Here is a 16217-nt window from a genome sequence, read left to right as displayed (position 1 = left end):
CGCGATTTGCGGCGACAAAACGCCGGTATTGTCCGCCTAGATGTGCCCCAGATTGACCCCCCTCTATGGAGATGCTTCCCATCTCCTAGCCGAACGCCGAAAGACGCCTGAAAAAAAGGTCCGGGACCTTTTTTCAGGCGTCAGGCGTCCGGCGTTCGGCGTGGAGATGTGAACCATCTCCATAGAGGGAAATGTGTTTCCAGCCCTCTGGCGGCAGCGGCGTAGCGCTACAGGCGTAAAAACGCCTAGATGTGAATGCGGGCTAAAGGTTCGGATAAACATCAGTTTCTCAACTGGAGTAACGACTTAGTCAAAAAACTAATTGTATTCTAAATGAAAGATCTGAATTTCTGACAAGCTAACAAGCAACATTCATTTCAGACAAATATTAAAAAGCTGAAAGGCTGCAAAAGCTTTATAAAAAAAAAATGTTTAAAGAATTGGGGAAAGAAATCTAAAAAGAAATGGCAAATAAAAGCACACCTGGGTCTTGTAAGCAATTACGGAACACATTATGGTTATCAAGATATTTAAGTGCCTGGAAACTGGCTCAGATAGAAAAAAGATTTTTCCCTGACATGGTCTATTTTCTAGACACAATGCCATTGAGAGGCCGGTTGTGCAACCATTATTACTGCTACCAGACAATAATAAGTGAGGTGATGACTGAGCCGTAATAGTGATTATAGGATTAGAAAAAAGTTTTGTTAAGCTTCAAACTTTGCTAAAGTTTTGATGAAGAAAATTTAAATTGTTGTCTAATGCCGTGTACACACGATCGGTTAGTCTGATGAAAACGGACCGATGGACCGTTTTCATCGGATGAACCGATCGTGTGTGGGCCCCATCAGTTTTTTTTCCCATCGGTGAAAAAAAATAGAACCTGTTTTAAAATTTTCGTATAGTTAAAAAACCGATAGAAAAAAACGATCGTCTGTGGGGAAATCCATAGGTCAAAAATCCATGCATGCTCAGAATCAAGTCGACGCATGCTCGGAAGCATTGAACTTCATTTTTCTCTGCACATCGTTGTGTTTTACGTCACCGCGTTGGACACGATCAAATTTTTAACCGATGGTGTGTAGGCAAGACTGATGAAAGTCAGCTTCATTGGATATCTGATGAAAAAATCCATCGGTTCGTTTTCATCAGACGAACCGATCGTGTGTACAGGGAATAATACCTATTGTCTTTTAGACCCTTGTTGAGGAACCTGGAAAAATGAGGGTGGCCTCTCCAAGCACTCCTGCATAAATGAGGCATGGGGTAGGTGGGCAAAGCAGGGGCACGAGTGCCTGGGAAGTGCAGTCTGCCATCTGGAACTTAAAGTGGAACTCCACTCTCCCAATCAACATTTTTAATCCTCATGCTGCTAGCATCAGTAAATAGAGAGGAAGGTGTATCATATTAACTTGTTTTAAATTATTTATAGCCAGATTCAGAGAGAGTTACGCCGGCGTATCAGTAGATACGCCGTCGTAACTCTGAATCTGCACCGTCGTAAATTTGAGATACACTTAAATCTAGCTAAGATACGACCGCCGGCGCCGTCGTATCTTAGCTGTCTATTTACGCCGGCCTCTAGGGGCGTGTACGCTGATTTACAACTAGAATGCGTAAATCAGCGAGATACGCCTATTCACGAACGTACGCTTGCCCGTCGCAGTACAGATACGCCGTTTACGTAAGGCGTTTTCAGGCCTAAAGTTATTCCACCAAAAAGATGGCGCAGCCAATGTTAAGTATGGACGTCGGACCCGCCGTCGAATTTCACATCGTTTGCGTCAGTCGATTCAGAATAGGGCTGGGCGTAGGTTACGTTCACGTCGAAACCAATGAGTCTTTGTGACGTAATTTGGAGCATGCGCACTGGGATACGTCCACGGACGGCGCATGCGCAGTTCGTTCAAGACGTCAATGACGTTGGGTCACGAATCATTAGCATAAAACACGCCCACCTCTTCACAATTTGAATTAGGCGCGCTTACGCCGGCCCATTTACGCTACGCCGCCGTAACTTAGGATGCAAGTGCTTTGTGAATACAGCACTTGCCTCTCTAACTTACGGCAGCGTAGCGTATATGAGATATGCTACGCTTGCCTAACGCTAGGCGCGTCTTTTTGAATCCAGCTATTAGTTTTTATTTTTTACATTTCTTAAAGCGGAGGCTCACCCTAAAACATCTATGTACCATTACATGCAGCATACTTGCGTCAGCTACAGTATGCTGGTATTTTTTTTTTTATCGCTGTACATACCGTTATATAGTTAATTTTCTTTTCTTCCTCCCGTGGGGAATAGGCGTAACTATGAAGAGGCGTAGATGATTGACGTACCCAAAAGGCGCGTCGCGCGTTCCAAAAATAGCCGATCTGACACTCGGCTATATACGGCGCCTGCGCAGTCAGCTCCTAGTCTGTGCTCAGGCGCCGTATAGCGCCGTGTCCCAGATCGGCTATTTTCGGAACGCGTGACGCGCCTTTTACGCACGTCAATCATCTATGCCTCTTCATAGGAACGCCTATTCCCCGCGGGAGGACGAAAAGAAAATGAACTATATAACGGTATGTACAGTGATAAAAAAAAAATACCAGCATACTGTAGCTGACGCAAGTATGCTGTATGTAATGGTACATAGATGTTTTTTAGGGTGAACCTCCGCTTTAAAGTGACACTAAAGGTTCGAAAATATAAAAAAAAAAATAACAAACTTACCTCCGCTGTGCAGCTCGTTTTGCACAGAGTGGCCCCAAACCTCATCTTCTGGGGTCCCTCGGTGGCTGTCTCGGCTCCTCTCCACATCAGATAACCCACTCTGGGAAGAGCTTTCCCAAGGGGGTTAACTTGCGGGTGCGCTCCATGGGCCAGCATTGGCTTCCATAGACATGAATGCCGGACTCGGGCCTGCCCCCTGGCGCCCCGCATCATTGGATTTGATTAACAGCAGCAGGAGCCAATGGCTGCGCTGCTATCAATCTATCCAATGAAGAGCCAAAAAGACGGGGCCGAGAAGCCAGCGTGTTCTCGACGCGGGACTTTCGAGGGCTCAGGTAAGTAAACCGGGGGGCTGGGGGGCCGGGCCTTGGGGCACTATTTTCATCCACTGATACTAGCAGTGGGGCAAAATTCCCCCTACTGACACCAATGAAGAGGCAGAATTCCTCCCAATGACACCAACAATGGGGCAGAAATCCTTACAATGACGCCAAAGATGAGGCACAATTCCTCCTAATGACACTAACAATGGGGCTCGATGGCACCAATGATAGTGCACAATTCCTCCCACTGACAACAAAGATGTGGCATTGTTTATCCTCACCGACATTGGATCTTCTTCTACTACCAATGGCCACAGTCCGACCCTCCCTTGAGTCTGAAGGACAATAAACTGGCCCTTTGTATAGAAAGTTTGGAGCCCCCTGGTATACATATATGGTGGGAATGCCATTTCTTTTCTTTTATGTCACAATATTGTAGTCTGGCTTATGTCTAGTGTTAATCATCTGTATTAATAAATTGTAAAGGGGATAGTATTCCCCCCAAATTTTATTGGTGTGTTTGTTTCCTTGGGGAATCATAAAAGTCCACAGTGGGTATGATCCATAATGATTTGTAAACTCTAATGCTGCGTACACACGATCATTTTTCAGCATGAAAGAAAACGTTGTTTTTTCAGCATGTCTAAAAAACAAAGTTTTCCCAACTTCATCATTAAAAACGATGTTGCCCACACACCATAGTTTTTAAAAAAATGATCTAGCAAAGCGTGGTGACATACAACACGTACGACGGCACTTTAAAGGGGAAGTTCCATTCGCCTTTGGGCTGCTTTAGCTGATTCCTTGTTAGTAAAAGACGATTTGCGCTTTTTTGTCTGTTACAGCGTGATGAATGTGCTTACTCCATTATGAACGGTAGTTTTACCAGAACGAGTGCTCCCGTCTCATAACTTGCTTCTGAGCATGTGCGGGTTTTTTACGTAGTTTTAGCCCACACACGATCATTTTTTACAACCCGAAGAATGACATTGTTTAAAACGACGTTAAAAAATGCTGCATGTTCGAGAATTTTTTTTTTGTCGTTTTTCAGAACCTGAAAAACGATGTGCAGCCCACACACGATCATTTTAAATTACGTTTTTTATTTTTATTTTTTCATGCTGAAAAATGATCGTGTGTACGCGGCATAATGCCTTGTACACACGATAGGAATTTCTGATGAATACAGTCTGATGGAATTTTTTCATCAGAAATTCCTATCGTGTGTGGGCCCATATGGGAAATTACGAACGTCTGTGTGGAATTCCATCGGAGAAAATTCCTACGCATGCTCAGAATCAAGTCGACGCATGCTCGAAAGCATTGAACTTAATTTTTCTCGGCTCATCGTAGTGTTTTACGTCACCACGTTTTGTACGGTCAGAATTTTGTCTGACAGTGTGTATGCAAGACTGATGGAAGACAGCTTGATCGGAATTCTGACGAAAAATTCCATCAGATTTTAGTCCATCAGAAATTCATATCGTGTGTGCAAGGCATAAGGCTCAGCTGAAAATGCATGTTTTGCACATTGATATGCTGTGGTGTCATTCATTCTTAAAGGCACCCCAATGCACACTGCTAATGGACATACCCAGCTTTGCACCCTAATGCACTACTGTGCCCTGCAGGGTGCCACATTAAAAAAATAGAGCCTGCAATTGTGCTGTAGGCATGGGTGTCCGCTCCATAGGGCAAGGGGGGAAAAAAGACACCCCTGGAAAATCAAGAAGGTGTTAAAGAGTGTCGCGGCTGCGGGCTGTCTGAGCAGTCCCGGGCTGGATGTCACACAGGCACAGCGAGCAGAGTGAAGCCGCCTCCCCCTCCAATGTTTATGTGTACACAGGGGGAGGGAACCTGCTGCCTGTGCCGTACTGATGGCTGATCTGAAGTACTGAATGGGATGGGGGAGGGGGGTCCGTCTGTGCTGAAGGGGGGGGTTGTGCTGAATGGGGGGTCCATTTTTGCTGAAGGGGGGTCTGTGCTTAAAGGGGGTCCAACTGTGCTGAAGGGGATGTCTGTGCTGAATGGAGGGGTCTGTGCTGAAGGGGGGTCCATCTGTGCTGAATGGAGGGGTCTGTGCTTAATGGGGGGTCCATCTGTACTGAATGGTGGGGTCTGTGCAGTATGAGGGGTCTGTACATTCTCTAGGCTATATTTATATGGGCATTGAGTGAAGCTGAATTATCTCAGGAGCTATTTCACACTGCCAGCTGGCCATGGCATTTTACCATCGTTTTAGCTGCGCTATTCGACCGTTAGCGGGCACTTTTAACCCTTTAACGCTAGTGTTTAAAGAAAAGGTTAAATGCGACTGTATCACTGCTGCCAAAGTGCCCCCCCCCCCCCTGAAAAAATTTCAGCGGATGCCCATGGCTGTAGGTTGCAGAAATGAAAAGGCTGCCAATAATGCAATGCACGTTAACATGGGGAGGAAAATGCAACAATGTCAGCCTAGCCAAATTCTCTTATTTTCTCCATTTGGTCTGTTTAATATACCATTAAAAGTATTTTGTTTTATTCATTTAATAAGTGCAATAATAATAGCTGTGCTGTCGGGCAGAAGTGTATAAATCGCAAAAGTTGCTGGACAGAATTGAAAATCCATTGGCAGTTAATACAGTTTACAAATCTGTAACTTAGCTAATTGCTGCAGTTGAGCTTTAAATGCCATGTGCCCACCACTGCCCTGTACAATGACGTAAAGAATATTTTATGTGTCACCCTCTACTCTCATTCTGTATGTACGGAGTCACCTACGCTCACGCCAATGCCCTAAGTCATGGCTGTGGAGATGGGAGCCCCATCCATTCCTGAAGTCACGTTCACCAGCACACAGTTCCACATTCATTAAAGCATAACAAAGGTCTTTCCAGAAACAATTGGCCCTTTAAAGAAATATTCAGAGTCCGATTGTGTACGCAGCGGGGCACGCTGTTCTACATCAAAGAGGCGGCTCGGAATTATAGGCACAGATAATTTACTGAGGCAGAAAACAGCTTACAAATATACATACGGCTGAATGTGGGCGTTTGGCAGAACAAGTTGCATAATCTGGGTAAAATTAGATAAAGTATTTTATGCATAGCAAGTTGTTGTAATGTAATGTGTAATGTAAAGTTCTTTATTAATTGAACGGCACATTATTGTCCTTTTAACTTCTCTTTAGATCTATATGTTAATGTAAGCCTTATGTAAAAAATCCTATTAATGGGTTGGTATTAATGTTTTAAAGTGACCCTGTCCCTTTAACCAAGTAAAAAATCAAGTTTCCGCGGATAAATCCTCTCGAGGATTTGCGAGGATTTTGATCCGATGGAGTGTACTCACCATCGGATCGAAATCCGCGCCGAAATCCCATCGCGATGACGTGTCGCGCCGTCGCCGCAATGATGACGCGGCGACGTGCGCGACGCTGTCATATAAGGAATTCCACGCATGCGTCGAATCATTACGACACATGCGGGGGATTGATTCGGACGGATTGATCCGGTGAGTCTGTACAGACCAGCGGATCAATCCGTCGGGATGGATTCAAGCGGATAGATTTGAAAGCATGTCTTCAAATTTTTATCCGCTGGAAATCCATCCCAGGGGATAAAAATCCGCGGAAACAGATCCGCTGGATTGTACACACCAGGGGATCTATCCGCTGGAGCCGGTCCGCGGATCAATTCCAGCGGATGGATCCTCTCTCGGATGGATCCTCTGGCCTTAATGACCAGGCCTTTTTTTGTGAAACGGCACTGCGTCGCTTTAACTGACAATGGCACAGTCATGTGACGCTGTACCCAAAGAAAATTCATGCCATTTTTTCCCCACAAATAGAGCTTTCTTTTGGTGGTATTTGATCACCTCTGCAGTTTTAATTTTTTGCACTATAAACAAAAAAAGAGCGTCAATTTTGAAAAAAAAAAAACTATTTTTTTTACTTTTTGCTATATTAAATATCCCCAAAAATAAAAAAAATTATTCATCAGTTTAGGCCAATATGTATTCTTCTACATATTTTTGGTAAAAAAACAAACAAAAAAACCCTGCAATAAGCGTATATTGATTGGTTTGGGTTATAGCGTCTACAAAATAGGGAATAGATATATGGCATTTTTATTATTAATATTATTTTTACTAGTAATGGCGGCAATCTGCAATTTTTTGCGGGACTGCGACATTACGATGGACAGATCGGACACTTCTTTGGGACCAGTGACATTTATACAACAATTAGAGCAAAAAAATAGCCACTGATTGCTGTATGAATGTCACTGGCAGGGTAGGGGTTAGCACTAGAGGGTGATCAAGGGGTTAACTGTGTTCCCTGGGTGTGTTCTAACTGTAGGGGGCATGGGCTACCTAGGACATGACAGAGATCGCTGTTCCCGATGACTGGAGACAGAAGATCTCTGACATGTCACTAGGCAGAACAGGAAATTGCCTTGCTTACATAGGCAGTTCCCTGTTCTGCCTCTGTACACCGCGATTACGGGTCGCCCGCAGACACCCGAGTCTGCAGGACCTGCAGCTTGTGCCAGCAGGCATGTGCCACCGGTGGCACGCACGTTCCCAGTAGCCTCCCTGCACAGAGCGACGTACACCTATGGTGTTTTTTGCAGGAGAGCCGACCTGCCGCAGTATAATGACGCTGGCTGGTTGGCAAGAGGTTGAACAGGTCGTTTCGGGATATGGGTAGTTTTTGTGAGGGTGTTTGGTTCTGAATCTCAAACCGCATAAAAGTGGTTGAGTGCATCCGGTAGGGAAGTATCATTGTCACTGGCCTGTGGCAGGGGCTTGTAGTCAGTGACGGTCTGGATGGCTTGCCACAGGGCCTGTGTATCTTGGCTGTCGCTGAAGTGTTTATTGATTTTTTGAGAATATTGTTGTTTTGCTTCTTGATGCCATGAGACAGATTGGCTCTTGCTGATTTGAGAGCTGCTTATCTCCTGATCTGAATACCTCATCTCTGGTCTTTAGCAGCCCACGAACCTCTGCTGTCATCCATGGCTTCTGGTTGGCACGTGTGGTAATAATCTTGGTGACTGTCACATCATCTGCACTTTTTGATGTGTACTCTTGTACTCTTGTAAGTCTGTAGAGTATGCTGTGACATGTAGTGCTGTTTTTCTATTTGGATTTTACAATAAAGGCAATTTTTATTGTGCGGCTGTCCAGAATAATTTGTTCTTTTGTTTTGCAAGTCTGTCTATGATTGTTGCAAGTGGCTGCCTCTTTAACCACTTGCCGACCGGCTAACGCCCATATACGTCGGCAGAATGGCATGGCTGTGCAAAGCAACGTACCCTGTCCCCGTGTGCTCGCATGCAGAAGCGAACGCATACGTAATTCCCGCCAACATATGAAAACGGTGTTCAAGCTACACATGTGAGGTATCGCTGCGAACGTTAGAGCGAGAGCAATAATTTTGGTCCTAGACCTCCTCTGTAACTAAAAACATGTAACCAATAAAAAAAATTAAAGCGTCTCCTATGGGGATTTTTAAGTAGCAAAGTTTGGCGCCATTCCACGAGCGTGTGCAATTTTGAAGGGTGACATGTTGGGTATCTATTTACTCGGCGTAACTTCCTCTTTCACATTATGCAAAATCATTGGGCTAACTTTACTGTTATTTTTTTTTTTTAAGCACAAAACAGTTAAAAAAAAAAAACGAGTTAGAAAAATTGCTGCGCAAATACCGTGCGAGATAAAATGTTGTAATGGCCGCCATTGTATTCTCGAAGGTCTTTGCTAAAAAAACATATATAATGTTTTGAGGTTCTATGTAATTTTCTAGCAAATAAATGATGATTTTTACATGTAGGAGAAAAATTTCAGAACTGGTCTGGGTGCTCCAGAACGCCGGAAGGTGCTCCCTGCATGTTGGGCCTCTGTATGTGGCCACGCTGTGTAAAAGCCTCACACATGTGGTATCGCCATACTCGGGAGGAATAGCAGAATGTGTTTTGGGGTGTAATTTGTGGTATGCATAAGCTGTGTGTGAGAAATAACCGGCGAATATGAACATTTTGTGAAAGAAAAAAAATCTTGATTTTGCAAAGAATTGTGGGGAAAAAATTACAACTTCAAAAAACTCACTATGCCTCTTTCTAAATACCTTGGAATGTCTTCTTTCCAAAAAGGGGTCATTTAGGGGGTATTTGTACTTTTCTGGCATGTTAGGGTCTCAAGAAATGAGATAGGCCGTCAGTACTTCAGGTGTTATCAGTTTTCAGATATTGGCACCATAGCTTGTGGACTCTATAACTTTCACAAAGTCCAAATAATATGCACCAATTTGTACTTATTTTTACCAAATATATGTAGCAGTATACATTTTGGCAAAAAAAATAAAAATGTTCTAAATTTTATAACAGAAACAAGATTTTTTTTTTTTTACCGAATTTTCAGTCTTTTTTCTTTTATAGCGCAAAAATAAAAAAAAAACAACAGTGATTAAATACCACCAAAAGAAAGCTCTATTTGTGTGAAATAAGGACAAATTGTGAGAGCACTGAAAGCTGAAAATTGGTCTGGATAGGAAGGGGGTATAATACCGCGCACACACGATCATTTTTCGGCATGTAAAAAACAACGTTTTTCAGCATCTAGAAAAAAAAAAACGTGTTTTTTTCCAACTTCATCATTAAAACGAAGTTGCCCACACACGATCATTTTTAAAAAATGCTCTAGCAAAGCGCGGTGACGTACAACACGTACGGCGGCACTATAAATGGGAAGTTCCATGCGGATGACGCTACCCTTGGGGCTGCTTTAGCTGATTTTGTGTTTGTAAAAGACGATTCGTGCTTTTCTGTCTGTTACAGCGTGATGAATGTGCTTACTCCATTACGAACGGTAGTTTTACCAGAACGAGCGCTCCCATCTCATAACTTGCTTCTGAGCATGCGCGGGTTTTTAACATCGTTTTGGCCCACACATAATCCGAAAAACTACATCATTTAAAACGTTGGTTAAAAAATGCAGCATGTTTGAAAAAAAAAATTGTCGTTTTTCAGAACCCGAAAAATTATCTGAAGCCCACACACCATCGTTTTAAATGGCATTTTTTTAAAACGTTATTTTTTTCATGCTTCCGACCGGCGCATACAGCACATCACGAGTTGCCGAAAGAAGCCGAACATCGGTGCGCAGGCGCCGTATAGAGCCGACTCGCAGTCCGGCTTTTTTTGGCAACTCGTGACGCGCTGTATGCGCCGGTCGGAAGCATGTCAATCAATTAGCATGTGAATAGGAACGCCCAGTCCCACAGATTACATACCCGAAAGCCACGGTGAAAATATAGATAAAACGGTATGTACGGCAATAAAATTAAAAAGGTCAGCATAATGTCATTATCACAACTCGGCTCAATGTAATGTTAACATTTTTTTTTTTGGGTGAACCCCCGCTTTAACCTCTTGACCACCGCCCCATGTCAAAAAGACGTCCTCCTTTTTAAAGTTGAATATCTCGATAACGGCAGCAGCTGCTGCCACAACCGAGATATTCATCTTTGCAGGGGGCGGTGGTGTACACGATAACGGCGGTCTCCGCGGCGGATTCGCCGCGAGATCGCCGTTATCGGTGGCGGGAGAGGGGCCCCCCCCCCTCCCGCCGCTCTCCCGCGCTCTCCGCCGCTTACCGGAGCCGTCGGTAGCGGCGGAGGGGATCCGATGTGTCCGGCAGCTGAGCGGGGACGGGACTGAAGGAGAAATCTCCTTCACCCGTCCTCATAGCTCTGCTGGGCGGAAGTGACGTCAAAACGTCAGTCCCGCCCAGCCTCTTAAAGAAACATTTTTTTTTTTGTCATTTGAAAAAATGACATTTTTTTTTTTTTATTTTTTTTTTTGCATTTAAGTCTAATTATGAGATCTGAGGTCTTTTTGACCCCAGATCTCATATTTAAGAGGACCTGTCATGCTTTTTTCTATTACAAGGGATGTTTACATTCCTTGTAATAGGAATAAAAGTGATCAATTTTTTTTATTTTATTTTTTTCAGTGTAAAAAATTATAAAACTAAATAAAAATAAATAAGAAAACCAAAAAAAAATTTTTTAAAGCGCCCCGTCCCGACGAGCTCGCGCGCAGAAGTAAACGCATACGCGAGTAGCGCCCGCATATGAAAACGGTATTCAAACCACACAAGTGAGGTATCGCCGCGATCGTTAGAGCGAGAGCAATAATTCTAGCCCTAGACCTACTCTGCAACTCAAAAAATGCAACCTGTAGAATTTTTTAAACGTCGCCTATCGAGATTTTTAAGGGTAAAAGTTTGACGCCATGCCACGAGCGGGCGCAATTTTTAAGCGTGACATGTTGGGTATCATTTTACTCGGCGTAACATTATCTTTCACAATATATAAAAAAATTGGGCAAAATGTATTGTTGTCTTATTTTTTAATTCAAAAAAGTGATTTTTATCCAAAAAAAGTGCGCTTGTAAGACCGCTGCGCAAATACGGTGTGACAAAAAGTATTGCAATGACTGCCATTTTATTCCCTAGGATGTCTGCTAAAAAAAATATATAATGTTTGGGGGTTCTGATTAATTTTCTAGCAAAAAAATTGTGATTTTCACATGAAGGAGAGAAGTGCCAGAATTTACCTGGTGGGCAAGTGGTTAAATTCCAAAGTTATTTAATATTAGAACAAAATAACAAGCAAGGAGCTCGCTTTGGCATCACATATACTAAAATTGGAACGATACAGAGAAGATTAGCATGGCCCCTGCGCAAGGATGACACTCAAATTTGTGAAGCCTTTCATAAAAAAAATAAAAAATAACAAGCAAGCGCTGTCAATTTACTTTCATTAATTGTATCGTACAGAAGCTCCCAGTGGTGCTTCAGAAGCTGTAATTGTGTGTTAAAATGAATATGTGATGATTCTCCCTTCACTTTAGAAAAGGCCCTTGCGTCTTGGCTTTGAAGTCCCCCTAGTCTCCAGGAATAGGGCTTTATAAGGGGGCATTAGAGGTTGTAAAGGAAAAATGTTTTTTCCCTAAATAGCTTCCTTTACCCTAGTGCAGTCCTCCTTCACTTACCTCATCCTTCCATTTTGCTTTTAAATGTCCTTATTTCTTCTGAGAAATCCTCACTTCCTGTTCTTCTGTCTGTAACTACACACAGTAATGCAAGGCTTTCTCCCTGGTGTGGAGAAAGCCTCCTGAGGGGGGAGGGGGCGAGCAGGAGTGTCAGGACACCCACTAACACACAGCTACTTTCTCTATCTGCAAAGTAGAGAGTGTCCTGACCCTCCTGCTCGCCCCCTCAAGAGGCCTTCTCTACATCAGGGAGAAAGCCTCACATTACTGTGTGTAGTTACAGACAGAAGAACAGGAAGTGAGGATTTCTCAGAAGAAATAAGGACATTTAAAAGCAAAATGGAAGGATGAGGTAAGTGAAGGAGGACTGCACTAAGGTAAAGGAAGCTATTTAGGGAAACAATTTTCTTTCCTTTACAACCCCTTTAAGGTCTAAACCGCTGGCAACAAAAAGTAGTACACACCTAAGTGAAAATTTCCAAATTGGGCTCAATTAGCTATTTCCTAAATATATATATATATATATATATATATATATATATATATATATATATATATATATATATACACACACACACAGATGTGCGTATCCATATCACTTTGGGTAGAGGGAGTTTTTTAACTGTAATTTTTATTAAACCCCCAACTCAGGATCGATAGCTAAATACAAAGATGAAAAACGTGTAAGGGAACTGGTTTATATGCCAAAGGATTTGTATTTTTGTCCATGAGAAACCCATCCACACAGTGCAGCTCTGGCTGGCAGGGGAGGAGACTTGATTTTTCTCTGCTGAAGTTCAGTAACACTTTCGGGTCTATTCTCCATGCCCAACTTGTGACTGGACAGTGAAAAGAGAAACAGCAGAATGATATGCTCATCTCTCTGTCACTGTGCTCTTTCCTTCTATCAACATGCTGTTTGCACTGAAACACAACTGATTGCGCCCTTTTCCTCCTGTTTGAGTGCTGTACAGGGACTGCATAAGGGAGGAAACAAATCAAATTGAGGTACTTACACTGCTTCCATTTAAAAAGTGCTAAATTAATTATCATCTTTTATATCTGCCTGGCGTTCAGAATAAAAAAGGGACAGTAACACTTGCCTACTGTCCCTTTTCAGCTTGGAAGGATAAATACAAAACCTAAATCAGCCTCCAGCACCTCCTGGCTTGTGTCTGGCCACTCTCTCCTTTTACTTCCTGTAAAGCCATGTACACACGATCGGTTTGTCCGATAAAAACTGACCGATGGACTGTTTTCATCGGACAAACCGATCGTGTGTGGGCCCCATCGGTCTTTTTTCCATCGGTAAAAAAATAGAACATGTTTTACATTTTTCCTATGGATAAAAAAAAAACGATAGAAAAATCAGATAGTCTGTGTGGAACATCTGAGAAAAATCCACGCATGCTCAGAATCAAGTCGACGCATGTTCGGAAGCATTGAACTTAATTTTTTTCGGCTCGTTGTAGTGTTGTACTTCACCGCATTTTGGCACGGTCAGATTTTTGACTGATGGTGTGTAGTCAAGACTGATGAAAGTCAGCTTCATCGGATATCCGATCGTGTGTACAGGGCTTAAGACATCCACATCTATAGCTTTGAGGGGCTCCCTGACCATTAAGCAGGGGCAGAAAGAATCTGTTTGTAACAAGAACTCAATGGTAAGTACCAGGTAGACACATGCACACTAAAACATTTCGTTTCGGAATTTCATTTTCGTCTGAAAAATAAATGTATTTAGTTACTCCCGAAATTAGTTTATTCATTTTGTTTCGTTAAAAAATGCATACTTCCGAAAATCCGAATTAATCAAGGTCGAATCTGTCATTGAATACTTATGATGTCTGACGAATGTTCTAAGAAGATTCGACGGAGCAGCAAAACTGTACGATGCCGCGATCGTACATTTCAGGTCGAATGTTCCGCCTACAAGCTATAGAAGAATTCTAATGTTGTATGACACTGGTAATACTTATATTTATGAGTTATTATTACTAGTCAACCAACATTCAAATTCTTCTGTAGCCTATGGGCCAAGCATTTGACCGGAAATGTATGATTGCGGCGTCGTACAGTTTAGCTGCTTATCGAATATTCTTAGCACTTTCAACAGACACCATAAGCCTTTAATGACAGATTCAACGTTTGTATGTTTTTCGCTGCTTCGTCGAATCTTCGTCGTTCATGTCGAATGATCTACCCCAACACTGTCTCTATATGTCGAATCTTTTCTTTCTATGTAGAATAATCTTGGACTAATAGAGTTAGGTTAGGCACATTCGACCTCAGGTTCGATAGACACAGATTGCCATTGTCAGCGTCATGTCGAATCTCCTATCTATATCGAACTGTTGTAGCAACTGTTGTAGCAACGAAAACAAAAATAATATTTTTTTTATGTCGGATCTTTCGGATTTCGGATTCTGTGCGTTCGTTTTCGTTTGTTAAAACTCTAACAAAAGTACCAGAAATTCGGATGAAAAACGTATTTGGACGAAAACGAATGCACATGTCTAGTACCAGGCATTAATGTCAACAACCTTGCAGACAGTGTACAAAAGAACACTTCCCTTCACTGACTTCAATCAACACTCAGATAAAGCAGGCATCATCGGACTGGATTTTAGGGCGTAATGAATTAAAAAAAATAATTGGTAGGAAGAGCTCTAATGTACTCCTGAATTTATTTATGAGATGCATAGATTACTTTCCATTTATAAAATTTTAATATAAATTGCTTTCAGTGTAATTATTTAATTTACCTTAGTTCTACACTCAGCTGAAGGGTCTCCTTTAAATTGCAAAAGAAGGATGATGGCATGTCGTTTTGCATGATGATTGGGACTATATTAATGGCCTATTTAACTACTGCCTTCAGCTGAGTAACAAGGTTCTGGATATTCATGCAGCGTACAGTTACTATCAACTTAAAGACTTATCCAATTTTTTTACACGGACATAACCTCCAACTACTTCACCCTGTTGAAATAACTTCTCAACTGCAACCAATACTCTTTTTGTCCGTGAGGCTGGGTTCACACTGGTACGACAAACGCTCAGACATTGGGAGCTCATATCGCATGACGTGTGAAAATCAATGTTTCCCAATGGGAGCTGTCTTAACTGGTCCAACACACGTCAGTCCAACTTTGAAAATGCTCCCTGCGCTACTTTGATCCGACTTTGATCCTACTTCAGCACATCGAATATCACTGAAGTTGGACCAAAGTCGGATCGCTATCTTAACTGATGCGACTTTGGCATGCGACTCGTGCTCTTATGATCTTAAAGGGGAACCCCATGCAAAAAAACAAACAAAAAAAAAACACGGCATGGGTTTCCCCTCCAAGACCGTACTAGGTCCTTCGATCTGGCATGGTTTTTAACCACTTCCATACTGGGCACTTATACACCCTCCTGCCCAGACCAATTTTCAGCTTTCAGCACTGTTGCACTTTGAATGACAATTGCACGGTCATGCTACACTGTACCCAAACGAAATGTGTATCATTTTGTTCCCACAAATAGAGCTTTCTTTTGGTGGTATTTGATCACCTCTGGGATTTTTATTTTCTGCTAAAAAATGACCGAAACTTTTTTTTGTTTTAGTTACAAAACGTAAATAAGTACGTTTTCTCCTTCACTGATGGGCACTGATAGTACTGCACTGACGGGCACTGATAAGGCGGCACTGATGGGCACCGATGAGGTGGCACTGATGCAGTGGCATTGATGGGCACTGATGATGGGCACTAATATGCGGCACTGATGGGCACTAATAGTTGACACTGATATGCAGCACGGATGGGCACCAATAGTCGGCATGGATGGGCACGGATAGATGGCATGGATGGGAACGGATAGGCAGCATGGATGGGCATGGATAGGCGACACGGCTGGGCACTGATAGGCGGCATGGATGGGCACTGATAGGCGGCATGGATGAGCACTGATAGGTGGCATGAATAGGCATTGATAGGCACCGATAGCTGGCACAGATGGGCACTGATAGGTGGCACTGATGTACTGTAATGTGTTGTACTAATGGATGCCAATCAGTACCAAACAACAATGCCTGCCAATCAGTGATGCCCATTGTGGGCACTGATTGGCATCCATTGTGGGCACTGATTGGCA

The 16217-nt window shown here is 42.8% G+C and overlaps 1 non-coding gene across 1 annotated transcript; it reads left to right on the top strand.

The window, feature by feature from the left end:
• Positions 1–11699: 11699 nt before the first annotated feature.
• On the top strand, positions 11700–11806 carry LOC120938383. The gene has a single exon (XR_005749009.1). It is a non-coding gene; the product is annotated as a U6 spliceosomal RNA (small nuclear RNA).
• The last annotated feature ends 4411 nt before the right edge of the window (positions 11807–16217 follow it).

The sequence above is a fragment of the Rana temporaria genome, chromosome 4 (assembly GCF_905171775.1).
Source record: "Rana temporaria chromosome 4, aRanTem1.1, whole genome shotgun sequence".
Taxonomy (NCBI): Eukaryota; Metazoa; Chordata; class Amphibia; order Anura; family Ranidae; genus Rana; species Rana temporaria.
This window is presented reverse-complemented; position numbering and strand designations above follow the sequence as displayed.